Below are 26,852 nucleotides of genomic sequence, written 5' to 3'. Positions count from 1 at the left end.
GGCGGCGGGGCTACTGGAAGCGATGAATTTTCCTGTGTTATCACTTTCTGGAATGAGCAAAACGAGAACAAGGTGAAAGCAGGAAGTCTTATTCTCGTTTTGCTCATCGTCTTGAATTTCCATTTGCCGCATTCCCCGCATTTTCCCTCACTTTCTGGAATATATATTATGGCTCATCGCCCGCATCACTCGTCCCTGACATTATTTTAATGCTTGTATACATTACGTACCATAAAGCGAATATTTTTAGGCCTCTGTAGAGCCACGTTACATCTGACAGTGGTCACTCAAGGTGTCATCGACTTCCCTAAACCATTTCTTGGCGGCTTTAACTCAACTACTGTCCGTACACGACTCTACGTACACCTTCTATCTCCCTTCTCTCTTTTGCCCTTCTCCCTTCACCTATGTAGGGTAGCCAATCAGACTGTTGACTGGTTAGCATCCCTGCCTTCCTATATTCCCCTCTCTCTCTCTCTCTCTCTTTGGTCATGCCTGGCCCTTGCGCCAAAAAGACCCCATGCATCACCGTCATCATTACTTAAATAATTTATGGCACATATCGCAATTTACGAGTGTAGTCGCTGAGTTTGTAAGGCGTATTCACTTGGAGCGAGTAATGAGGATGGCGCCGGTTTCTCGCATTATATTCGTGAGAAATACATTGCAAACGCGAAGCTATAGCGCGAGATGCAAAAAAAGGTCGCGCCGACAATACAGGCTGCGCGACCTGACACGTACTGAGCGCCCAGGGCCTGCCTGTCTGAACACGCCCGTCCGCCAGGCTGCTGCCTGGCACAATCGCCAGCCTTCGACGGTAGTTCCCGCTAAGTTCTTTTCCTCAAAGAGTTCCGTCGCCCGTGATTACAGCTCGTCTCGTCAGTAATGTAGCTTGCTACAAGCAACTGTTACTGAAAAGGAAAGCGTAATTGAACAACAGCGAGTGAATGTCACCGCGCAAAAAGAGTAATCGATAAACTGCAAAACTACCAGAACGTGTAATTGCAATTACAAGTAACAAATTACATGCAAATCGTTACATATAGGTCGGTGTATAAAGATCCTAGAAAATTTCGCTACGCTCAAAAGTTGCGTCCCGCGGTAACTAAGTGGCTAAGGGGGGGTAGCAATACTTCTGCGCGAGGTCGCACTGTCCAATACCTGCCGCGACAGCCAAATTTCGTTGAGGCAGAAATGCAACAACGCCCATGTACACTTGTCAGATTTAGGCGCACGTTAAGGAACCCCGGGTGGTCGACATTACCCTGGAGTCCGTTCCTATACTCTAGTGCGTTGGAATACTATTAGAGTCTGAATATACTAACAAGGTGTTTGGCTTTAAAAAGCCGCAGCTGCGGCTCGGTGGATATGACGTCCCGTTGTAGAGGGCGAGGTCACGGGCCCGATTCCCTGCAGAAAACGCTCGTGTGCAGAGTGCTTCGGGCGCGCGTTCAAGAACCCCCAGTGGCCAAAATTTAACCGTAGCTCTCGGCGGCGACGTCAATGCAGCTGCCCCCACCCCCCACCCCCCCCCCGCCCCTCCACCCCCAGCAGTCTCAGGATGCGAAACCGCAGAATTTAACAGCGTGCCTCTTTCCAGCAAGAACGATGTGCCCACAAGCTGCACAAAGAAACACTGTACGGACAGAATTCTGAGGACGAAGATGACGTGACTGAGGCGCCACGAATTGCGCCGCCGGCAGCTTCTCTACTTCGCCCGTGTACGCGGCGTGTTAGGGCGAGACCGTAGAGAAAGACGTTGCGGGACTGAACCACGTGATGCTCGCCCGCGGAGTTTTGTACGTCGTACGAATCTAGCTTTAACAAACTCGCTAATCTGACAGCAAAGTCTTAAATGCGTGCTATAGCTGGGCGCTAGGACTTCCGTGCGTTACAGCAGCACGATGCACTGGGACAAGGAACACGCGTGTACCAGCATGGACAAGCGTGTTTCTTGTCGAGTCTATCGCGCTGCCAAAATGCACGGAAGTCACTAACCTGACCCACAGCAACGCGCGAGACCTTGGATGGCAATGCATATACCGTTCACGCCGTGTATATCGATAACCACGGGTGCTATCAAGGGGCGTTGCAGCGCGCAGTTTGAAGGCCAGACGGCCGTCGCCGGGACGGGTCGGTTTTCTCGAACATGCCAACCGTAATTAGGAAGTGCGACGTCATCCTAGAGGCCCGGGGATGCGGACCGACCACGTCCACGCAGCGCTGCCCTTGAGCCTCGCATTTTTTAGCTGCGTCATCCATGTAAGGCGTGGTTTCTCGCGATAAAGCCAGCGCAAACCGCAACCACGACTCTCGGAAGCGGTGCGGGAGACAGACGTCTGTTTCTTTTCTTGGTCACTTTTTTTTTAGTGCATGTTCGTACGTGTCTACGCCATTGGCGCTGTTATCAGTAGACTGCGCGACGAGGAAGATGTCGGCCACGCGTCGGGCTTGCGGTGTTCGCGCGCATGCGAGCAACGTGGATTCTGCAGGTGCGACGTCAAATAGCGGCAAGCTTCCGCAAGCCAGACAACAGACAACGCATTGTTCATCAAGTAAGTCGTGAACAATTCTGCGCTGTATACATGAAACTATATGTTGAGAAGACGTGCAGTTTCGCAGAAATATATAGACCAGTAAGTGGCAGTGCCTCTAGGTGGCAGGCGTCATTTGCCGGAGCCTGTGGGAACTGGCTGAAAGAACAACTCGATAGCGCTCGGCTTGTTCTTAAAAGCACACTCTTGCTAGCGGAGCGCACGCTTTGTGGTTTTGTCATCAGCTTGCCCGTCATTAAGACTTCAGCTACTGTTAGGGCAGCTCCTCCTAGATAGTGCAATGCCTATGCACTCGATCGGGCCCACGACGCCATGCTACCTTACCCGACTTCCGTAGAGTCTAATGGGGATGCTTCGGAGTAAGCCGCGACGATTCTGACGTCACCGCTTGGGTCACACCGGGCTTGACAACGGAAATTTGGTCCGAGTAGTATGACGTCATAAAGCAGAGCACACACTCCCGCTGTCTAGGTCGCGTTGCCCGCGCAGACAGATGACCACGTGCCGGCCCAGATTGGGTGCGCTTGGTCTAAGCGTACAATATATTGTGATCCCATTGAAACGCCTGGCACTAGCATAAGTTCGTGTTCTCTTTGTTCTTAGAGTTGAAGCTGAGGTAACATGGAACGCTTATAATTTGCATGTGATTAATATGAAAAGAACCATGAAATATGGGAACGTGTACAAAAGAATAAGACGTAGAAAAACTGAGAAAGAAAAAAATGAACGAAAGGAACAAAATGGAAAGAAGCAATCAATTAACTATATCGGGGCTATATGTATGTGTGAGCCTCGTCACAGAGGTATTTCAGTGAATGCGCCACCCTATCGCACTCGGCGTCACTGTCGTACAGTGAGATAACCTTTCACGCCATGCACTGTGACACTGTCCTAGTCTGCCGGGCAATGTAGGGTCACTTGCGCGAATTATTTTACCCACATGTGTGTGTGTGTGTGTGTGTGTGTGTGTGTGTGTGTGTGTGTGTGTGTGTGTGTGTGTGTGTGAGAGAGAGAGAGAGAGAGAGAGAGAGATGAAAATGAGAGAAAGGCAGGCAGGTTGACCAGAGTTAAAGCCTCCGCTTTGCTACCCTGCACTATGGGAAGGGGAAGTTGAACTATAGCCATGTGAATTCACGCAGTGGTAGGCGGGCGTCTACGTTAATGGGAGAAGCGGCGCATTGCTTTGCACTTACATAGCGTATCGCATTGGTGCAAGCAGCGATAACGCGCTATAGGAAAGTGAATTGAGTTGATGCGACAGCGGATAATAAATTTCGAGATGCATTAAGTCGTCTCGAAGTCCTGCGTGCCATATTGAGGTACAGCGATATACGGCTGCCCTTCGTGTGCTGTACATTCAGCGGCCGAGTGCAAATCGACGACAGCAAGTTCCGGCTTGCTTTCTGTGGACGAGGGCGCGTATATTAACGCTAAAGAAGGCGACACGCGAACGTCTGCGTTGGTGCCTGGTGCACAACCTCGCGTCGGGCACTCAACGCGACTGCGTGTTGCCGGTTTGCTCATACGTACGCATGGAGACCCAGCGAAACCACACGCCTGTGTCCAGTGAGCATCGAGTTTCTTTTCTCGCCCTTATACTACTATACCCTGATGCAAACGTGCAAGATCACAGTTTTTCTTATAGAGTGGCTAATGCTCGGTATGGAGCTATACGCACGGTCGTTTATTGCCCCCCCCCCCTCCCTCCCCCGCTCCGTCGACGGCCCGTAAATCCAACGCATATTCAAAAGGTCAAACGTCTGGCAAGCTCGGCGATGAAGAGATAGCGCGCCGTGGCTTCGTCTCGACGTGACGACGCCGTTTTCATCGCCGAGACACGGCGGGCGCTCATCGAGCCGCGGCACCGTGTGTAGCGCCACCATTGACGCAAGTGGTCTTCGCGTTTGCAGCCCTTTGCAACGGGAAAAAACTTTCTCGTCGCGGCGAGGGATGCGGGGCAACTGCGTACGACCGAGTCGACGACATAGCCGCACTGCGCGCCGCGTGAAAGCTTCCCCCGAAGAAGCGGAGTGATCAAGGCAGAAAGCTGGGCTAGTTGGTGTGTCATCGTTGATCAAAAGAATAGCGCAAATAATAGGGACACAGACAGAGAAGACGACAGGAGTGGCAGGAGAAGCGGAGTGGCCAGTTCGTTAACGCTTGTCTGGTTGAGCAGCAGTCGTGCACTATCAATGGAAGCAGGTTCGATCTTGATAACGCGTTAGCATTAGAGGTGCCAGAGTGGAAGAAAAAAAAGTGTATGTGTGTGAATGTGGAAAGCCGGTCACACCTTATTAGAGCGGACGGGAAAGCTTAGAAAATCGTGTGTGTATATATAATGAGACATCGGCAGATGCAATGCGTTTTATTCTGTTGTGAAAATGCGTTATGCCAAGAACTTTCACACGTTACTCAGCGGATTCAGCACGCAATTTGCTTAATTTTACAACCAACTTCGTTGGTTTCTGCATTACCTTAAATAATTTTAGTTTACTGTAATAATGATATATAATAATACTTATATCTATAATGCTCCTAATGCATTTTGGCGCAGGTTGTCGAATTTAAAAGCTAATGTTAAATCATATTCACCGATAGGAGGAAGTTCTTTATTTCCGCTACGAACATTTTTAGTCGGGGCATCACATTTTAGCGCAAAGAACACTTGACACTGCTCGAGTATACGGAATGGCGACATCTACTCTTCGTGCACATTTACGGATAGCCAAGACATTTTTTGCTTTAGTTTACCAAATTTTTGAAAATTTCTGCAAGAAACGCTTGGAGTCACTCGATGCAATATCTGCCCGAAACTTCGCAGGAAAATTTTACTTTCCCTCTCGAATGGGGCAAATTTCTTTCCGATACTGTAAGCGTCTCGTGCAATCGCAGTATTTCTCTTCGTTGCATGCATCTGAGTGCGGAGGGCAAAACTCGCCGCGAATTGTAGTTAAACGAAGTAACAGTGCACAGAACGTGATACACGGACAAAGCCTCTCTTCAGCATTATGGTATCGCACTGACATGTGCGAAAACGCTCACGTTGACGCCCTTTTCACCTAGCTCACTATGTTTTCCTCTTAAATAAATGCTGATTTGAGTTGGAGGCTTATGCAGTAATGAATAACGGCCATGTCCTCTTCTATAGAGGTCTCCCAGATAAGAAGCAATACGGGGTACGATTCCTAATCCATAAGGACAAAGCGGGCAACATTGACCATCTCTAAAGCATTAATTAGAGGATAGCAGCAGTCGTAATCAAACTTAATCAGAAGTATAGATTAAAGGTAGTACAAGCCTACACTACAACATTGCCATGACGTTGATGATGTTGTTTGGTTTTATGAAGATGTTGGATTAGCGATGAGAAGAGTGCAAACTCAGTATACTGTAGTAATGGGCGACTTCAATGCAAAAGCGGGGGAAAAGCAGGCTGGTGAACAAGCAATTGGTAACTACGGCGTCGATTCTAGGAACGCTAGAGGAGAGATGTTCCTAGAATTCGCTGAAAGGAATAAGCTGCGAATAATGAACACCTTCCTCAGGAAGCGTAGCAACAGAAAGTGGAGCTGGAAAAGCCTAGTGGTGAAGCAAGAAATAGATTTCATACTTTCTGCCGATCCCAGCATAATGAAGGATGTTGAAGTGTTAGGTAGAGTAAAAATCAGGGATCATAAGTTGGTTAGGTCTAGGATTTACCTCAATTTAAAAAGAGAAAGAGTAAGATTGGTGAGGAAGAAACAAGACAGCCTAGAGGCAGCAAGGGTAAAAGCAGACCAATTCAGGCTGCTACTTGCAAACTAATACGCAGCCTTAGAACAGAGAGATGATGACAGAGAGGTAATGAATAAAACCGTAACTAGGCTGCCTTCAGAGGCAGCAATTGAAATGGCAGGTAAGGTACCAAGGCGGCCAGTAGGCAAGCTCTCCCAAGTAACGAAGGACCTAATAAAGCAACAACAAATAATGAAAGGGTTCAACTCAAGCGATAAGATTCGCGGAACTGTGAAAACTGATCAACAAGGATAAAAGGGATATTCGAAGTTATAACCTGAGAAAGACTGATGAAGCCGTAAAAAATGGACGCAGAATGAAATCAGTGAGAAGGAAACTTGGCATAGGACAAATCAAGATGTATGCACTGAAAGATTTTTTTTTTATTCAGATACCCTAGAGGCCCTTACGGGCATTACAGAGGGGGGGGGGGGGGGGGGGGAAGGTGTTAACAACAGGGTATTTCAAACACAATTAGGGGGGAAAGGCAATATAGAACACCATGGTAAATCACCGAATAGCAGGTTAATATCATCAGCAATCTCGCAGGTATAGAAAAAGCAGCGGAAGAATTTTATACTGACCTGTACAGTGCCCAGAAGACCCAGGATACCTCCATTCGAAGCAGTAATGAACAGGTTGCGAAGACTCCTTCTATAACTAGCGATGAGGGTACAAGACATGAAACGGGGAAAAGCGTATGGAGAAAGAATCACAGTCGACTTAATCAAAGATGGAGGAGACATAATGCTTGAAAAACTGGCGGCTCTCTATACGAAGGGTCTATCGACTCCAGAGGTCCCGGAAAAATGGAAGAATGCCAACATTATACTAATACACAAAAAGGGAAAGAAAAAGAATTGAAAAATTATAGGCCCATTAGCTTACTCCCAGTATAAAATATTCACCAAGATAATTTCCAATAGAATAAGGGAAACACTGGACTTGAGTCAACCAAGGGTACAGGCGTGCTTCTGGAAGGGATAATCTATTATGAATCACATCCATGTCCTTAATCAGGTAATTGAAAAATGCGCAGAGTACAATTAGCCTCTCTATATGGCTTTCACAGATTGCGAAAAGGCATTTGATTCAGTAGAGATACCAGTGGTCATAGAAGCGTTAAGTAATCAAGGAGTACAGGCTGCTTGCGTAAATATCTTGGAAAATATCTACGGAGATTCCACAGCTACCGTATTTCTCCATAAGTGGAAATAAACGTCTAAAGAAAGGGGTCAGGCAAGAAGACACAGCCTCTCCTATGCTATTCACTGCATGATTGGAAGAAGTATTCAAGCTGTTAAACTAGGAAGGCTAAGGAGTAAGGATCAACGGCGAAGATATCAGCAATCTTCGGTTTGCAGATGACATTGTCCTGTTCAGCAAAACTGGGGACGAGTTACAACAAACAATTGAGGACCTTAACAGAGAGTGTAAAAGTGGGGTTGAAAATCAATATGCAGAATTCAACGACAATGATCAATAGCTTGGCAAAGGAACAGGAATTCAGGATCGCCAGTCAGCCTCTAGAGTGTGAAGGAACACGTTTACCTAGATCAATTACTGATAGGGAACCCTGAGCTTTAGAAGGAAATTTACAGAGAAAACAAGATGGGTTGGCGCCCATACGGGAGGCATTGTCAGATCCTGACTGGAAGATTACCATTATCATTGAAAAGAACGATATACAATCAGTACATTCTACCGGTGCTAACATATGGGGCAGGAAATTTGGGGTTAACAATGAAAGTTGAGAACAAGTTAAGGACCGTGCAAAGAGCGATGGAATGAAGATTGCTAGGCATAATCTTAAGAGACAGAAAGAGAGTGGTTTGAATCAGAGAGCAAATGAGTATAGCCGATATTCTAGTAGACATTAAGAGAAAAAAAATAGAGCTGGGCAGGCCATGTAATGCAGGGGGTATACAACCAGTGGAACATTATGGTTACAGAATGGGTGCCAAGGGAAGGGAAGTGCCGTCGAGGACGACACAAGACTAGGTGGGGCGATGAAATTATGAAATTCGCGGGCGCTAGATGGAATTGGTTGGTGGATGACATGGGTAATTGGAGATCGCAGGGAGACGCCTTCGCCCTGCAGTGGAGATAAAAGATGATGATGATGATGTTGATGGTGGTGATGCTGATGCTGATGATGATGACGATGACGACGACGATGATGATGATGATGATACGAGTGGTATTATTCTCGTGGATATATGCCTCACCCGTCGTCCATGTCCCTCCGTGATGCCATTATGACAGTGCACTTTCATTAGACCGGAAGTACTGCGCGGTAACGTGGAGTCGTTTGTGTTCCGCTTTCGCACTTTCTGCGAACTAGTTGCAGCACGGCTGCTTCTAAACCGGCCTCTAACTACGGTAACTTGTCGGCGCGTTATGTTTGCGCACTCGCCACGGCACCTCGACACGAGCTGTACCGGCGGGAACAGCAGTATACTGCACGCCCCGCCGCAATCGTACGTTTCAGCGGGCACCGAGATGAGCTTCAAACGGGAACCCGCACACAATGCGGGTGGCTCACTCCGGTGCTTCCCGAGCTCTCGAATAAGGTATGCCGTTCATGTGCGTCGAACAGAAAAGAAGCGAATGTGAGTCATTACGCCTGGAGAGTGCGTACATTCGTGAGAGTGCCGTTGCGTAGATGGAAGATGAATCTCGAAGGTTGTGCGGTATTATTGGTGGTGGTGGTATAGTGATATGACCATGATGATAAGCGACGCTCGTGTGGGACGTAATTATGCAGTATCCTACGTGCGTGTCTTGTACGTGTACGCTTGAGAAGATAGAGAATGGCTGTCCTGCACTAAGTGGGTGCTGACAGCCTTACGCGTGGTGAGGATACGCTTGGAAGGCGCTGTTGCCTGCTATGTGCTCGTATTCACGCGTGCATGTGCGCATCGGTGTGTGTGTGTGTGTGTGTGTGTGTGTGTGTGTGTGTGTGTGTGTGTGTGTGTGTGTGTGTGTGTGTGTGTGTGTGTGTGTGTGTGTGTGTGTGTGTGTGTGTGTGTGCGCGCGCGCGCGTGTGTGTGTGTGTGCGTGTGTGTGTGTGCGCGTGTGTGTGCGTGTGTGTGTGTCAACACGCAGAAAGGTTTCTGTTTGCCCCCAGGGGTAGCTCGCTCGAAGGTAACGCAGCACGTCTGGTCGGTGAAAGCAGAAGCCAACTGACGGGCTCGCTTTAGCGAGCACAGCGCCGACGTGATTGCTGCGGACTCAGCAATACTTGGTCCGAACAGGCAAGAGGCATTGCCCTAGGCCGCATACTTTCCCTTTTTTGTTTTCTCTCCCGTCTAGAGGCTGTCGTCGTCGCCGACACAATTAGCACGCCGTCCTCTCCGCCAAGCTCGCTGATGGCTGCGCGAACAAGCGAAACCCGCTGTCGTTGCTATAGCAGCAACGACAGTTGCCGGTGGTTGGTTCCGCGCGTTCCGTATTATGATCGCGTCTCTCCCGTCGCGCAATAACAAGCGCGGTGGCCGACGCTGATTCATCGCTGCGTAGGCTGTGTTGCCTCGGGGCATTGCTGTCGTCGGGCCGCAGACGATGACAGAGAGATTGCGCTGAAAGCCGTTTCCTGTTCCTCGCGCGACAGCACCGGCTCCGTGGTCTGCACGCTTAGCGTTTCTCGTTTCGTGGCCGCGCAACGCCACCTACGTGCACCCGGAATAGGAATGGACGGTTCAGTGCCTGTAGCTATAGTCTCGGTGAGAAGCTAGTAACTAATTTCAGGCTGCACCAATAATGTATCAAAATACAACTGAAAACTACACAGACGCAACGCACACGTTGGAGTCTGTGTGAAAAGAAGCTTTAGCGAAGTGGGTGCATGAACGCAGTACAACTGACACCGATGCGTACATTATCGCAGCGTGTGTGTGTGTGTGTGTGTGTGTGTGTGTGTGTGTGTGTGTGTGTGTGTGTGTGTGTGTGTGTGTGTGTGTGTGTGTGTGTGTGTGTGTGTGTGTGTGTGCCTTTTCTAATGGCCAATTCTCCGGAATTGGCATGACCCATCATAACAGAAGAGGTACGCCATCCTTAGATGTAAAATTATGGGGTTTTTACGTCCCAAAACCAATTTGTGATTATGAGGCACACCGTATTGGGGGACTCTAGAAATTACGACCACCTGGGGTTCATTAAAGTGCACCTAAATCTAAGTGCACCGGTCTTTTCGCATTTCGCCCCCTTCGAAATGCGGCCGCCGTGGCCGGGATCCGATCCCGTGACCTCGTGCTCAGTAGCCCAACACTATAGCCACTGAGCAACCGCGGCGGGTCCTTATATGTATATATAGCTATAAATGTGGGTCGTACTTATCTGTGCATTGACCTCTCATCGCCGTTCTTCCTTTGACAGGCGTCACAGATCACCTGCGTGTTCTCCACATCGCTGCGTAGACTTCTCACATTACATTTGCCTAATTTGGTTGTTTCATTTCAGTATAACTTGTGAGCGGTGTAGTCCATAAACATAGTGATGGCATGAGAATAGAGTAAAAAATGCTTGAGATTACTCATTTCATAGGATGGAAGTAAACAACATTTTACTCAAGCATTTGATCGATGATTAATGGAGTTTTATGGCGCAAGGGCCAGGGATTGCCAAAGAGCGCAACAAATGTTTAATTAACTGCTTCACTTCACATATTCCAAGAGGGGTGTTCGATCGGCGTGGTTTTATTCCGCCTTCTAATTGAACTTTACGATTAGAAGGGGTAGAAAACCGAGGGGATATGTTTCCGAGGAAGAACCCAGGTGAGTACTAACCATGAAGGCAGGCGAATCTATTAAGCAAGTAGAATCCATTAGAGTCTTAGGGTTATTCCTGGAGGCAAACGGGGCAAACGGAAGAACAATACGACACAGCACAAGCAAGACTGTGGAGGTAATAAGGCTGCTAAGGAGAATCACTAACAGACACAGAGGGCTGGGAGAGGAGAGCGCCATGAGACTGGTCCACGCTTTCGCCTTGTGTCACTTCTCCTATGTAGCTGGGATGCTCAGTTGGACACAGACAAAGCTGAACAAGTTGAACAGATTAACACGCCGGATAATTTAGTTAATGAAACTGGGGCTCCACAACATGTGCACAATAGCCGAGATAATTGAAGCTCAGCAAATTGCCCACAGAGAGAGGCTCTCTGGAACAAGGCCAGGTAGAGCAATACTAGAAGAGGTAGGGTGGTGCCCAACCGAATCCAAAATTTCAGTTGAAGGCAATGTAGAACTAAAAGATAGCATAAGAGAGATAACCAAGACGACTCCTTTCCCCAGAAATATGCACCCGGTGCACAACCTGGAACGACGAAAGGCAAGGGCCAAAGCTCTCCTGCAAGAGATAGAACACGACAGAGAACATGCGGCTTTTGTAGAGGCTGCATGGGTCAGAGGAAAGAAAGCCTTAACGGCAGTAGTAGTAGATGCAGATGGTCTCACTCGAGATGCTATTACAATCATCACTAAAGACACGACAGTCGCGGAACAAGTAGCGATAGCATTGACTTTAAGGAATAATAAGTGGACCAAGATTTACAGTGACTCTAAGATGGCTATTAGACACTTTACCAATGGCTTTGTAACCAAAAGGGCTGCCCAGCTGATCGGTGAGTTGGACAGCCAAGAGATCGAAATCCGCTGGTTTCCTGCGCACACGGGGTCTGTCGATCCATCTCGGAAGAATTTAAACGAGATGGCTAACGCAGCTTCACGAGGACTTACTATCCGTGCACTACGCTACCAGGACCTTAATAATACACAGGAGGAGAACAGGGACCAATTACTTACATATAATGAAATCACGAGGCATTACTGCATGAACAGAAGGGAATACCCAGTGCCGCACGCTAAGCTCAATAGAGCTCAAGCAGTGACTCTGAGATTGTTGCAGACAAGAACTTATCCAAGTCCAAACTTTATTAATAAGCTATATCCTGAAATAGAGGTACCAATCAATTGCGAGAAGTGTACTGGCATCATTATTCTGGATCACATGCTCTGGCAGTGTCCTGTGACTTTCACAGACTGTGACAAAGAGAGAGACTGGTGGCGGCGAGTCCTACACAGTGGAATTCTTTTCGATCAAGTACAGGCCGTCCAGAAGGCCCACGATACGGCGGTAAGGTTAAACCTTACTGTCCCGACGTTGGAGCCGCCAGCGTCAACCTAAGGGTAGATCTTCAGGACATTAAATAAAGTTCATCATACCATACCATATTAACTTCTCCTGTGCCTTCTCTGGCTTCATTGCCTGCTTCTTCGTATGGTTGTGGCTAACGATAGAAACTAACAATAAAGAAAAATGAAGCTAAGTCCCTCGGATCCCCTGAATAATTCTCCTAGCTCAACGCTTGCTTAATTTACATACCATGACGTGCCCTACTCACCGCGATCCAGGCACACACGTTAACGTGCTCAGATGTGCTAGAAATGTTGTACCTGGATTACAGGGTATACATTTTCGTTTATGTGTGTGTGTGGTTCTCAGCTAAACATGGTGGTGTCTCGTTGCTTCTCGTGCAGTGTAGCGTGTGCAGAAGGGTGGAAATCCGGGCCAGTCAGTACATTCTTGAAGGAAAAAAACAGTAAAAAAACACAATGGACAAGATAGCTTGTGAGCTTGTGTATCAGCTTCCTTCGATGCCCCACACGCGTGCACAAGGCAGTCGTGGGAACGACCATGGTGATGTCTGATCAAATTTCCCGCCGTCTTTCGTTACAAGCATACGTGTGCTAGTTAGTGCTCGGCGTTGAATGGGATTTCCGGTCAAGCTTGTGTACTGGCGATTTGTCCAAGCATCGCGCGTGTACATTTCTTGCAGAAGTTCGTATGACGTTCTTAGCGTTTCGCTTCAGCATTCCGCGTCAAGTTTATCTTGAGTTGGAGAGATATGGTCCGCAATCACCGAGTCTATGTGGGAGGGAAGATGAGGTTGCGATTGAAAGGTGCTGGGGAAATCCTGCGTTTATAGTAGGCATGTAAGAAATTATCGCGAGTTTTAACGTACTAACAGCAGTAAAGCGAGTGAGTTGGTACGAGTTGCATTCAGCATTCGGTAGTTTTTCCCTTCTTTGCACGCTGATATATTTTTTCCCCTCTTGTATTATCGCAGAACGTTCTTATGCCTAGGGCTCTAACACGAGCCTAACTTGCAGATCGGTAGTGCGACTGACGAGCTCACTGCCTCGCAGCTGAAGCACTGAGAAATACTACTTTGAATAGTGGCCTCCCCAAATACTATTACGCCAGCTACGCATCAGCCGTCTATTCGCATAACCTTGCTAACGCGGAAGGTATTTCCTTTTTTTTTTAGCAAGTCTTCTAGATTCCACCGCTTATCGGCAGCTGTTCACTGGGTCGGGTCGACAACGTAATGGAGTGCCTTGGTTCAGGGTACTTATGCACTCGCTCCTCACTTCTTGTTATGTTTTGTTTGTTTTTTTCGTTAAATCACTTGTTTTACTGCAAAACTCGGTACATATTGGTATTCAAAGTATGCTATAGCTCGATCTCGTTGCAGCAACTCAATTAAAACGTGGGGTGCACTAATATCCGAAATTTGGAATAAAAAGAAACTAATGTTTTCTTTTTTTCTGTTCGACCCGTGTTGAACTGGAAAATTCACTATCCGAATGTATCGAAAATCCGTATGGACTAGCATACAGGGTGCTCATTTTTACGTTTTACAGAGTTTTTTAAAAATAGCCTGTTGCAGATAACGTCATTCTACTCTTTCAGGTGGACTTCTCAAATAAATGGACGCCAGTCGCGCGAGAACTCCAAACACCTGTTCCACTAATTAACACGATGCATATTTGAGTACGGCGAAGCGCCAGAGACGGGACAAATGCGAGGCGAGACAGACGGGACAAGCACTTGTCCTGCCTGTCTCGCCTCCCATTGTCCCGTCTTTCGCGCTTCGCCGTACTCAAATGTGCATCACCAAGTGGCCCGAAATTCCCCTCTAGTTAACAAGAATTCGCTACTTCTGAAATAATCAATTTGCGGCACATATTCAAATTTACGAATCGTAGCGAGTGAGTTTGCAAGGTGAAACCACTTGGAATTAATTTCCAGAATGAGTCCAGTTTGGACGAATGCGCCATCAACCTCGTCTTAAGACGCACGGTTGTCGCGGGATATCAGTCTCAGCCTCAGCACTGCTCGCACTTAAAAGTTCAGAGGCAGTATTATCTAGGGACAGGCTTCGAATTTCCTATTCCAGCATATCAAAAGGAAGAAATGCTTTTACGAGACATCGTCACGACCAATTTGAATGAAAGTTGTTGCACTTGAGAGAGAAAGTTAAATTCTGACAGCCTAAAATTCTGCCATGATATTGATATAGGACATCGTACCTTTTTAAAGATTGCCGAAAATCAGTACGTTAGAAAAAAAACTTAATTACTAAGTTTACAAATCCCTTACTGTGCACCAAAATCAGGTTTCACTGTTCTGTAAGCTGCGTATATTGCATCATGTAAAGGGGGAAAACGTGATATACGAATTTACAGCTTACGGAAAATTTCAGCTTGCGTAAACAAACTTGCTTCTTGAACAAAACGCTCTTTTCTGCATTGAAGCACGAAAGTCAGTGGGACGCCGATGTATTTCATCCCACACTTTGGGAAACATTATCTCGAGACTGGTGTCAGCCTGTAGTTACATTTCAAGAGGATGCGTCCTGCAAGCTCAACGTCTACAATTCGTAAGTTGCAATATGGGCCGTAACGTAATTAAGACGTTAATTCGCGAATTTTCGTTAATTAGATGAATATGTGTGTCAATTTCTCGTGCTAGTATTATCCGCCTCTTCCAATAGAACAGCTCAAGTACAGGAATTTCGCTATTTGCCACAGGATATTCTTAAAAAAATTCCATATGACTTAAAATTGATCACCCCGTGTAAGGCGGATAATGACATGTAATGGAGTCTACAGATGCAACTGTTCCGAACTATTCTGCAGTGTATTGAAGCCGTTCTTTCTGTGGAACGCGAGGTACAGAGAGAATGGATTGAGTGGACAACTTATGCCCAATAATTAAGTCATTCGATAAAAATGCCTCGCCTTAGGCAACCTACGAATTTGATGTCTAAATTTAGGTAGGTAATTTAGCAAATGATTCTGACAATCTCACGATGTGTCTCTGTCTTTATTATAGCGCGCCAGTTACAATAACGTTTCCGCTGTTTATCATGCACAAGCTGCTCACGAGAATACCCGCGTACTTAGATTTAGGTGCACCTTAAAGGACTCCATGTGGTAAATATTTCCGAAGGCGTGCCTTCGGAAATATTCGGAAATATATTCGGAAATATTCGGAAATGTTCGAAAATATTCGGAAATATAGGCGTGCCTTATAATCACATCGGCGTTTTGGCACGTGAAACCCGGTAATCTAACTAATATCTAATTTTTTAAGCTACTCAATTAACAAGCACTTCAATTGTGTATAACATTGAATGCATATAAATATTTTAACTAAGCCTTCATTTCCTATTGAAAGGAACATATATTGCTTATTCTATTCGGTACTTCAACGTCGTTTTACTGGAATATTCTTGTTCGACTTGATTCGGAAATTTCGCTCTTCCAACACCCTGATTTAAAGCAAAACAGAACTCAGTGCATTTTTCTTTCTTCTAGGATTAGCTGGTCCCTTGAATCTCATCGGTCAATAACATTCGCAAGTGCAGCAGTAACGAATATTGCAGTTGTTGTTCAAACGTGCCGGAACCTGTTCACTACATCGTTAATTACGCCGGCTGGCTTAGTAACGGGTTCATTACCAATGTTTTCGGGGCATCACTCCACTGCTAAGTTTGAAAGAAACATAATCGAGTATTGCGTAAGCATAAACTTACTTTCACAAAAAAAAAAATAACTGTTAGCTGATCTCTCTCTTTGTCTCACTTAGCCATAGCTCTCTTTCATTGCTGCCGCACGAAATAAAGATGCATAAAACCTAAACGCCCATGACCCATTCAAAGTGGGACCATGCTTCGTTTATTATTAATACTGCCATAAGCGAGGACGAGTGCGCCGACGAAATAATAATTAATCACTCGTAATGATGCAGCGAGTTGTGTCCGCACTGTACACAGGCAATGAAGACCCCAGCCCCAGCGTTGATGAACGCATCCTCGGGGCTTATGGAGAGAGCCGGGAAAGGGATTTTCGATGCTTTGAAACCGTGCGAAGATATTCCAACTTAATGCGGCGTCGTAATCCTCTCACCTCGAGGGAACTCGCAGAGGACTTGCAACGGATACAGTTGCGTCCTTTCCCTCTCCACCACCATCCCTCCTCTGCTGATTTCAAACCATCTCTGTTTATTCATGTTTGGTTGTTTGCGTAAGCCGCAAATACGTATGTCAAAATTTTACAGTTTACATGATGCAATGTATGCAGCTTACAGAACAGCGAAATCTCTTTGGGGCACAGTTGGGGATTTGTTAACTTAGTAATTATTTTTTTTTTCGAACGTACCAATCTTCCGCAATTCCTGTAAAAAGGTACAATGCCCTATATCAAGACCTTGCTGGAATTTTGGGTTGGTTGAGTTTAACTTTCTTTCTCAAGTGCAATAAATTTCATTCAACATTCATTTTGTCTCATAAAAGCATTTCTTCGTTTTAATATATTGCGATGGGAAATCGGAAGCCTGCCGCGAGATAAAACTTCCTCTGAACTTTTCTTTCATGTTCCAGCAGTGGCGAGGCTGAAATTCATACCCGGTGAAAACATAACAATTATATATAAAGAGGTTTTACATGCTAAAACCACGATATACTATCATGAGGCACGCCGTAGTTGGGGTACTGCGAATTCAGCCTTTATAGTGTCATGTATTAAGGAAACACCTTAGCCTTTCCCGCGGCGAAACAACCTTGCTGTGCCGCTTGCAGCTAGGAGTGGCGTTCACGAACGCATACTCATATCGTTTGGGAATGGCCGAGAGCCCGGTGTGCGACTCCTGTGGGTGCGAGAAAACCATCGAGCACATATTGTGTGTACCTGCCCTCGCTACGATCTACAACGCCTCTATGTGCGGGCAACTTTACACCGAATGGACTCGAGACCATTCACCGAGTCAAAGATACTCGGACCGTGGTCACACCCGTCAGTGGCGCGAAAGGCGATTCGTGCACTAGTGCAATACTTGAAGCGCACCGGCTTAAGAGACCGTTTATAGTGTCCCTGTGTATAGGGTCCCCTCCCCCCCCCCACGCACTCAGTTCTTACTCTCTCCCTTCTTTCCTCTTTCTATTCCTCTTTCCCCACCCCCAGTGTAGGGTAGCAAACCAGATGCTCTTCTGGTCGACCTCCCTGCCTTGTCCTTGCTGTCTCTCTTTCTTTACACCTTGATTCAGACGCTATGCTATGCTGTGCCTAATCCTAAACGCATGTAAGTGAAGCTTTAGCATGGGGGCTCCAATATAACTACGCGGGAAAGGAGAAATCGTTTTTATCGGCAAGAAGTACAGGAAACTTGATGAGGTGCGTTGGATTTAAAAGAAAGTTTTAAAGTCGAGCAGCTGTTGGTCGCGATTTTTTTTTGGTCGTTAAATTAAAGGAAAATCGCAAAACTTGCAAATTTTCAGAAAATGAAACTATCAAGTGTACAACTCCGTAACTCAGCAATGAAAAGCGATACCACAATTCTGTAAATTTCGCGTGCTATAACATCTAAAGCGAACAAAATTGATAGATTATACATGGCTCTGAATTAGACCACTATGTGAGTAGGACTCTTGTAACAGAACAGAGCACTCTGTTCTCTCTTCTGACCCCTCTGCTGTCCTTGCGCTATTATTCAAACTGTAAAGCATGTTTCACCAACAATCCCAATCCTACATCCTTCTGAACTAGCAATGTTTGAAGATCGGTAGGTTACCAAACGGCCGCTCGACACCTTATTAAGCAGATATACCAGCCACTGGATCTCGGAGGCTGGCTATACAACGCATACGGTACCAAACGGTAACGTCGCCCCACGGGGAAGTAATCTGGACCACTTAGGGTCCAGTAACGCACACCGAAATCTAAGTAAAGGATCGTTCTTTATTTTTTTGCATTTTGCCCCATCAAAGTGCAGCCACCGTTATCGGGTTCGAACCGGCGACCTCGAGCGCGACCGCGCAGCGCTTTAGCCCCTTATGTAACGCGCGGCGGGTAGCGTCAAAATTTGAGTACCAAGCTCCGCCCGCATGACCACACGCTCCACCTGCTGCACTCTGTTCTTCCACGCTGCAGTTTGACTACACCTTGACGTGAGGTAAATGAGAAAGCATAATTGGCTGGCTCATTTGTACAGTTTCCTTCTGAGGTGGTAGAGTGACTACTCTGGTAAGCCATTGGTTGCGTGTTTAATCCGAGGACCAGGACGTCTTCCCTCTGTGAAGCTTCATTTTTGAGAAACTATTATTGGGTTCCCTTGTGCCACAGTCAGGTGGACGACAATTTTCCTTTTCAAAGCGATGCTTTCTTTGCTTACCGTCCCTTGGTTTGGCCTGGGTTTGTCGGGTGTCTGCCCGTTTGTGGTTGTTCGGTTGGTCGTTCAGTCGGTCTATCAGTCCGTCGTTCGGCCGGTCATTCGGTCGGTCGTTTGCTGATCAGGTTCTCGCTGAGCAGATTCAACCTCATTTAAAGAAAGGACAACCATTCCGCTCTGTGAAGATGGGATGGCAGCCAAAGCTGACGACAGTCAAAGCTCTCAAAGGAAAAGCAAAGTGATTTCGCTCCCATTCCATGTCCACGGAGTGGAAGGGTTGTCATTTCGTTCAGCATCGCGGGAACGTTCTTAGTCGGTGGCCGTTTCGCGCCGGCGCCGTTTACATTCTCGATGCTGTTCTCCCGGGCGCTCCTCGTACGCATGTTGTTCTTGGGATGTACGAACTATACGTGTCCGCCTAATCGATAACGCAGCTGTTGAATAGCTCACACCCCCTTAATCAATGACTCATACGCCCGTAGACGCGGCCTCCCAATTACGACGACAGAAGTGAATTCTACGCTGGAATGATGAGCGGCAACGGAGCCAGCTGTGGAAGACGACGACAACGACGAACGCACGAGCAGTGGCACCAGCCCGTTTGCGCGGTTGGCGCCGATAATTTTTAGGTACTTTTTGGAAAATTTGTACGAAACATTTTTTCAAAAACTTATGTTCTTGCCTGCGTTCCTAGGACCTCTTTGCGTCCCACGTGTGACAAGAATAGTTCAAGCGCGCGTTACAGGTTCCCGATTCCACAGGGGTATGTGCACATTGAGCTTGGACCCTTTATGCACTATCACCAGGATCGGCACACATGATTTTTTTCTGCTGCCGGACGCCGCAAAAACTGTGGAGGGTTATCATATACAGCTTTCATGGTAAAAGAAAGAAGGAAAGAACCCCCCCCCCCCACACACACACGCAAGCACGCACGCGCACACACACGCACACTAGGCATAGCGAAGATTAGGGATCATTTGGGAAACTAATCAGCAAGGTTGTAGGCGCTAAGCACAGCCGCGCTGGGTAAACAACCTCTGTTTGTCTGTCTGGATCCATCCGGGCACGGTTCTCTCACAAACAGCCAATTAAGAAAAAGTGGTTCCTGCTAATAAGGCTTATTTACACTTGTGCTTGCACAAAAGAAATGCCACGACGGCGCGAGAACCGCTGTGTACTCGCAGAAATAAGCCACGGCGTTCTCTATGCAAATCATGGCATTACGAGTGCGATCTCAGTTTAAACCGTCGCGTTTTCTTTCGCCCAAGCGAGCGTTAAGCTTCGAAGAAGGGGGTCATTTCGAGCACGCAATTAACAAGAACGAGCGACGACTAGTTTCCTTTCGCAAACTTGGGAAACAGCGCATACGTACGCGCATGACACATCGACTCGCGCTGGGAACAGCTGCCCGGCTGTGGTTATACGCGAGAAACGTGAAGCTATAGAATAGGTAACAGTCACGTGAATTATTATCCAGCCTCGCGCAGACGGTGGGTGGCGCTTCTCCAAAGGTCTTTAAAGGGAACATAGACGCCCACCATTTCTTGTTTGCAAAATGTAAAGCACTTGTGGAAAGGTTGTGACGGGATATCGAAAAATAACCGATGGTGTCACTATTTTGCTATTAATAGCTTTCACGTGAAGTCATGGACCCAGCTTATCATAGGCATGTGCGGCTACGCTGATGTCAGTGAAAGCATCTATATGCGCTAACATGTGCTACAAGTAGTACTACAAAAAAAAAAGGAAATTGGCGTGCGCGCATTTTCTCCCACGCGCACGTGCTAAACATTGTGACAAATCTTATACTGGCTTGTTTTTAGTGATTTCTTCTCCGGTATTTTGATCCGCCGTGGTTGCTCAGTGGCTATCCTGTTGGGCTGCTGAGCACGAGGTCACGGGATCGGATCCCGGCCACGACGGCCGCATTTCGATGGGGGCGAAATGCGAAAACACCCGTGTACTTAGATTTAGGTGCACGTTAAAGAACCCCAGGTGGTCGAAATTTCCGGAGTCCACTACGGCGTGCCTAATAATCAGACAGTGGTTTTGGCACGTAAAACCCCATAATTTAATTTCTAATTGCGGTATTTTGAATGTACCGCCCGCCTCCTAGTATGGAGATTATCATGACCATCAACAAGCGGCGATCACCCCTGAACATAGCGCATATATATACATGTAATGTATAAAACTCTAACAAATAATCCCAATACTGTAACCATTACGCCCCGGACGCTTCTTGTTTTGCTCCCTGCAGTTCGACGCACGAGAAAAAGTGAAGAGGACTGCGTTATACTCGTGTCAAGAACCCCAGTCTAACGCCGGTTGCCTTCTGATGCCGTAAATGCTGAAAGAAGGAAACGAAAACAAGCCGCGTGTTATATTTGTGCAAGTGCGGTATCCTGTTCAGAAGCACGACAGTGTGTTTCCAGTTTCTTTTAGCCTGGATTACCAACATCGCGATTCAAGAACCGAAGCAGTTGACTTCGTGGTAATTAAAATTTCACGTGACGTCGCAGATGTTCAAGCATTAAAAAAAACACAGAAAAGATGTTGCCGTCGCCACAGACGCCATTTGCCGATTCCTCACACAACAGCCATCGGTGTAGGGGTAACAAAAGCAGATGCCCTAAACGTACACAGTAAAGGTGGACGTGCGACGGCTAGGTCGGGTAAACAGTCCCGCAGCGTTGTGTTCCTGCATCCGTGGCAGAAGCGAGTACGATTAGGCGCGAGCACGCTCTCTTGAGCCAACACCGTGCTCGGATTAATTACGGCTGGCTGCGCGCACTCATTAGAGGGAGCGCCGAGGCGAACGGCGAATTCCCCTGAAAACGCGAAAGCGCTCGTCTCGAAACCGGAGACGCCCTTTCTGCGTTGCGCAAGAGGAAGGGGAGCAAGAGTTCTTGTTCGCTTCCGTTGGTAACATGCAAATCTACGCCCTTCCCTCAAAGTATACGAACGAAGGCGTCCTTATGCGATTCTTGCTGTAACACTCGAAGCATGCGCACTCATACGTGCATGGCGGACGCGGAACGTTCTGCCGCACCACACTGTACTCGATAAACATGTACTTCACACTACAATGTTATTTTCGAAATGGCCAACAAGCCAATTATGCCCTGCGCATCCTTGCACTCCATATGTATAGAGAGAGGGATTGTTGACCTATGTATTTTTTTAATGTGGCCAATAGATCCTGTCATCACTAGATAAGGGCTAGGTTTCCTTATCAATCGGTGCTCTGAAAGCTCGTGATGAGCTCGTTAACTGCCGCAGTTGCTTATTGGCTTCGGCGTTGCGCGGCTAAGTACGAGTGCACGGGATCAGATCCCTGCCGCGATGGCCGCATTTCGGTGGGAGCGAAATGTAACGCCCGTGCATCGTGCATTGAGTTCACCTTTAAAAAAAAAGAAAAAGAAAGAAAGAAAAAACTTCAAGTGGCCAAAGCTATTCCGGGCTCCCCCATTACGGCGCGCCTCAATCAGTTCGCGGTTTTGTCACGTAATACCCCTGAGATTCTAATCGTGAGCTCGTTTCAACTGAAATACGTAAAGAAAAGTTGCTTTCCTTCCGTACATTTGTAAGCTATTTTAATATATTAAGAAGATTGAAGATGGCTCCTAAGTAAAGCTGTGTTGTTCTGCGCCTCCGTACCTTGTCAAATTTTCCACTCAGAGAATCAGTCGCCACACGCAGCATCTGTGTAACAAAAAGCACAAAGTATATTTTGTGATTTGTGCTAGTAACGTGTTCTATTGTTGGGGGAGGGGGGTCCCCTTTTCTCGTGGTAAGATAGAGAGAATCAATTTCAGGCAGGATGACGGGTCATGATGACATGGAGGAAGGAAGCACAACGATGAAGGCGAGTTCAGCATTTTCCTGGTTATCAACAAAGTTGAGAAAAAAAAATAGTCCAGAAGTGTCACCCGTCTTCCAGAGCATGGCTTGTTGCGAATATTTGCTCCGGCATGTCTTTATCCATAGGCAACCAGCTCGAGCCTCAAATAGCAAGGCACTGCCCTTTGTGTTTTCATGCAGATCATAATCAAGGAGTGCAGGATGCATCAAAACTCACAAAAGAATAAAAAGTCTTTTTTTTTTCACCAATAAAAGTGTACACGCGAATATGTTGGGAAATATCTATCAATATTCCACAGCCACCTTGGTTCCCCACAAGAAAAGTAGAAAGGCAGCTATCATGTAAGGGGTCCGGCAAGGGGAGACAATCTCTCCAATGCTGTTCACTGCATGTTTCGTCGAAGTATTCAAGCTGCTCGACTAGGATGGCGTAATAGTGAGCTCAGATCAACGTCGGCAACCTTCTGTTTGCAGATAATATTGCGCTGTTCTGCAACACTGAGGATGAATTGCAACAAATTATTGACTACCTTAACCGAAGAAGTGTAAGAGTGGTGTTGAAGAATAATATGCAGGACACACAAATAATGTTCAATAGCTTGGCTAAAGAACAAGAATTCAGGATCACCACTCAGCCTCTAGAGCTTGTGCAGGAGCACGTTTATCTAAGTCACTTACTCACCCAGGTCATTTGAAGGTAATTTACAGAAGAATAAAAAAAAGGTTTGGTGTGCATACAGCACGCATTGTGAAATCCTGACTGGGCGCTTACCACTGTCGTTGAACAAATGTATATAATCATTGAATTGTACCTGTGCTAACATATGGGGCAGAAACTTGGATGTTGAGAAGCTCGAGAAAAGGACCGCGCAAAGAGCAATGTAGCGAAAAATGTTAGGCGTAATGTTAAGAGCCAGGAAAAGAGCGGTGGGGATCATAGAACAAACGGGGATAGCCAATATTCTAGTTGAAATTAAGAGAAAATGTTAGAGCTGTGCTGACCATGTAATGCGGAGGGTATAGAACCGGTGGAACATTAGAGTTACAGAATGGGTACCAAGGATAGGGAAGCGCAGTCGAGTGCGGCACAAAAGAAGGTTGGGTGATTAAATAATGAAATTTGCAGGCGCAAATTTGAATCAGCTAGCGCAAGGCACGAGTAATTGGACACCCAGGGAGAGGCCTTCGTCCTGCACTGGGCATAAAAATAGGCTGCCGCTGATGTGATGACAGATTTCCCCTTCTATTTCCTTTCTTCCCGTTCTTGTAAATCTCCACGGTCCTTCTTGTTTCCATTCTTTGTACCCAATTTAATGTCTCTGTTTCTCTCACTTTCTTTTTGATGACTCCAGTTTGTCTGTTTACAATTTGAATTACTCTGCACTTGGTTGCCAACTTTGTTGACCTCTTCCTCCAATCTATGTCCACGCTTTTCAGGTACAGATAGTTGCGCATTTTAGCCGTCGATTTATTTCCATCCTTGTTCCTGATTCACTCTTTACAATTAATTTTGCTCCATGGTTCTCTGACTTCAAAAGAGGCTCAACCCCATGTCCCACTGCACTGCCTCACTTGTGGGTTCTCTTACCGCGGGCTTCCAAAGCCAACCGACCTACCTATCATTAACTTCCAACCTCGACAACATGTCCGATTTCAAGCGCATAATTGCATATTTCGCCTTCCCTACGTCGTCTGCGTAGGGAAAGCCTAGACTCAATGTGAATAACGTTCGTTAGAAAATTGATTGAAACTAAAGAAATCAGTATTTTTTGTGTTATTATCGACAACGGCGAACATAACCCACGCTTTCCTTTTAGTGTCAGAATTTGAGCTCCAGGTGACTAAATATGTTTGGGTCCTTTCGTGTTCCAATCGCACAGACTTTTGTACTGAAGACCCGCCGTGGTTGCTCAGTGGCTATGGTGTTGGGCTGCTGAGCACGAATTCGCGGGATCGAATCCCGCGGCCATGGCGGTCGCATTTCGATGGAGGCGAAATGCGAAAACACCCGTCTACTTAGATTTAGGTGCACGTTAGAGAACCCCGGGTGGCAGAAATTTCCGGAGTCCTCCACTACGGCGTGCCTCATAATCAGAAAGTGGTTTTGGCGCGTAAAACCCCATAATTTTTTTTGTATACAGAAGCAGCTGTACTTTAAAAGACTTCAGGTTAGACAGGTTTGCTTGATGGAACGATTTTTAACACAACTATGTAGACCCTTCCAACTTGTGTCATCGTTTTCCCGCACGTAATAGCCATGGTATTACAGTCAACCACAAAAGTTTACGGGCCATGGGATATCAGAAAGCGTTCAATTTCCGAGCAGCCTGTGACAGTCGTCAGTGAAACCGAACATCGCAACGTTGTTCGCGTATGCTGGTAGAGGATGTAACTGCGAATACTAGGCTGCGTCGTGAGGCTGCGCAGATATCTAGCTTTTTTTTTTCTCAGATTTAGTGTACGGCAAAATATTGTGGTTGACATGTACCTGTCGGTGCGGGGTGTTTCTGCAGTGATGCACCGCTTCCCTCTCATCACACAGTCATACCTCCGTGTGCTAACTGTCAGAACGCCTGCATCGAAGCAAGAAGGGCGCGCATGCGCACTGAGACCACTGCGCGGTCCAGACGCAAGAACGTCCCGCTGCGGAGGTGGCATGCGTTTCAGCTCAACGACGGGGGGGGGGGGGGGGGGGCACAAACGCGGCGCTGCGGAAACATAATGGCTAGGCTAAGCGAGAATTAATGAATGAATTACGGGGTTTTACGTGCCAAAACCACGAGTTGATTGCGAGACACGCCGGAATGGGTGACTCCAGAATAATTTTGACCAACGGGGGATCTTTAACGTGCGCCCAATGCACGGGGCATGGTCGTTTATTTATTTATTTATTTATTTATTTATTTATTTACTTATTTGTTTGTTTATTTATTTGCAGTTCGCCCTCATCGAAAGGCGACCACCGCTGCCGGGATTCGATCCCGTGACCTATATACTGCTTAGGAACGCAGCGCCATAGCCGCTAAGCCACCACGGCGGGTACTAAGTGAGAACTCCGACAAGAACACTGCAGTTCCACCGCGCGAAGCGGGCGCGCACATCGCGCCCACCGCGAGCACGCCGAAGAAGAGAAACGCGAGGCCGACTCAAGGTGACGACGCCGACAACGCGCTGTAGTTCGAGCCGATGCTGCTCGTAGTCGTGGAGTTCTTGCTGTCCACATGTGTGTGCGCGCACGTCACGTCACGCGTTTATACTTGAACAGCTTATGTATACTGCAAGCGATACTGACGCCAGAGCGACGAGCCTGCGAGCGCGTGGGCCGATGCTGAATACTGCGCAGTCTCAAATTGTGGGCAGATCCCGAAAATAGTGCATGTCAAAGAAATTTACGAGTCGGACGCTCCTCCTACTCCTCTCGCGTGAGGAATGACGCCATAAAGTGCGGTACGCAGCGACTTCGCCCCAATCTCTCTCCCGACTCGCTTAAGAAGATTTCGTCTTTGGTAGACTTCAATTGGAAGTGCAATCGCCTTCCAACTTTTCTTGAACTGCGAAGTTTTCTGTCAGAGAAACTTGCACCGAGTTTCCTGTGTAGCTTTTCCCCAGTGCAGGGTCGCCTACCGGGCGCAGCCTGTTTAACCACTCTGCCTTTCCTTTACGACGTCTCTCTCTCTCTCCCTCTCTCTCTCTCTCTGTGTGTGTGTGTGCGTGTGCGTGTGCGTGTGTGTGTGTGTGTGTGTGTGTGTGTGTGTGTGTGTGTGTGTGTGTGTGTGTGTGTGTGTGTGTGTGTGTGTGTGTGTGTGTGTGTGTGTGTGTGTGTGTGTGTGTGTGTGTGTGTGTGTGTGTACGTAGCTTGCGGTTACGGTAGGGTGGTTGACATTCTTGCTGTCACGAACCTTCGTTCGTCTTGCGGGATTCCGCAGGACTGATTTGCCAGAATCGGTGGGCCTCTCCGCGACACAAGGGTTACAAAAGCCCTAAACGTATTAACCTGTGCGTGATCAGCGCAACCGTTGTCTGAGATTAGACGTTGCGTTGGAATAAAGTATAAACGTGATTGTGCGCATCGCCGTAGGTACCACGGTGTTTATTTCACCACTTCAACATAGACTTCCAACATCCGCGTTGGGTCTGCATGAT

General features: G+C 47.1%; 1 long non-coding RNA gene across 1 annotated transcript in view; it reads left to right on the top strand.

The window, feature by feature from the left end:
- The first annotated feature begins 2,429 nt into the window (after positions 1 to 2,429).
- The window catches only part of LOC135916517 (uncharacterized), a 45,554-nt gene continuing 21,131 nt past the window's right edge, over positions 2,430 to 26,852 (top strand). The window contains exon 1 of the long non-coding RNA XR_011508454.1: positions 2,430 to 2,555. This is a non-coding gene — a long non-coding RNA (uncharacterized lncRNA). The remainder of the gene's footprint in view (positions 2,556 to 26,852) is intronic.

This window comes from Dermacentor albipictus, chromosome 9 (genome assembly GCF_038994185.2).
Source record: "Dermacentor albipictus isolate Rhodes 1998 colony chromosome 9, USDA_Dalb.pri_finalv2, whole genome shotgun sequence".
Lineage (NCBI taxonomy): Eukaryota > Metazoa > Arthropoda > Arachnida > Ixodida > Ixodidae > Dermacentor > Dermacentor albipictus.
The sequence above is the reverse complement of the archived record's forward strand: the minus strand, read 5'-3'. Positions and strand labels throughout refer to the sequence as shown.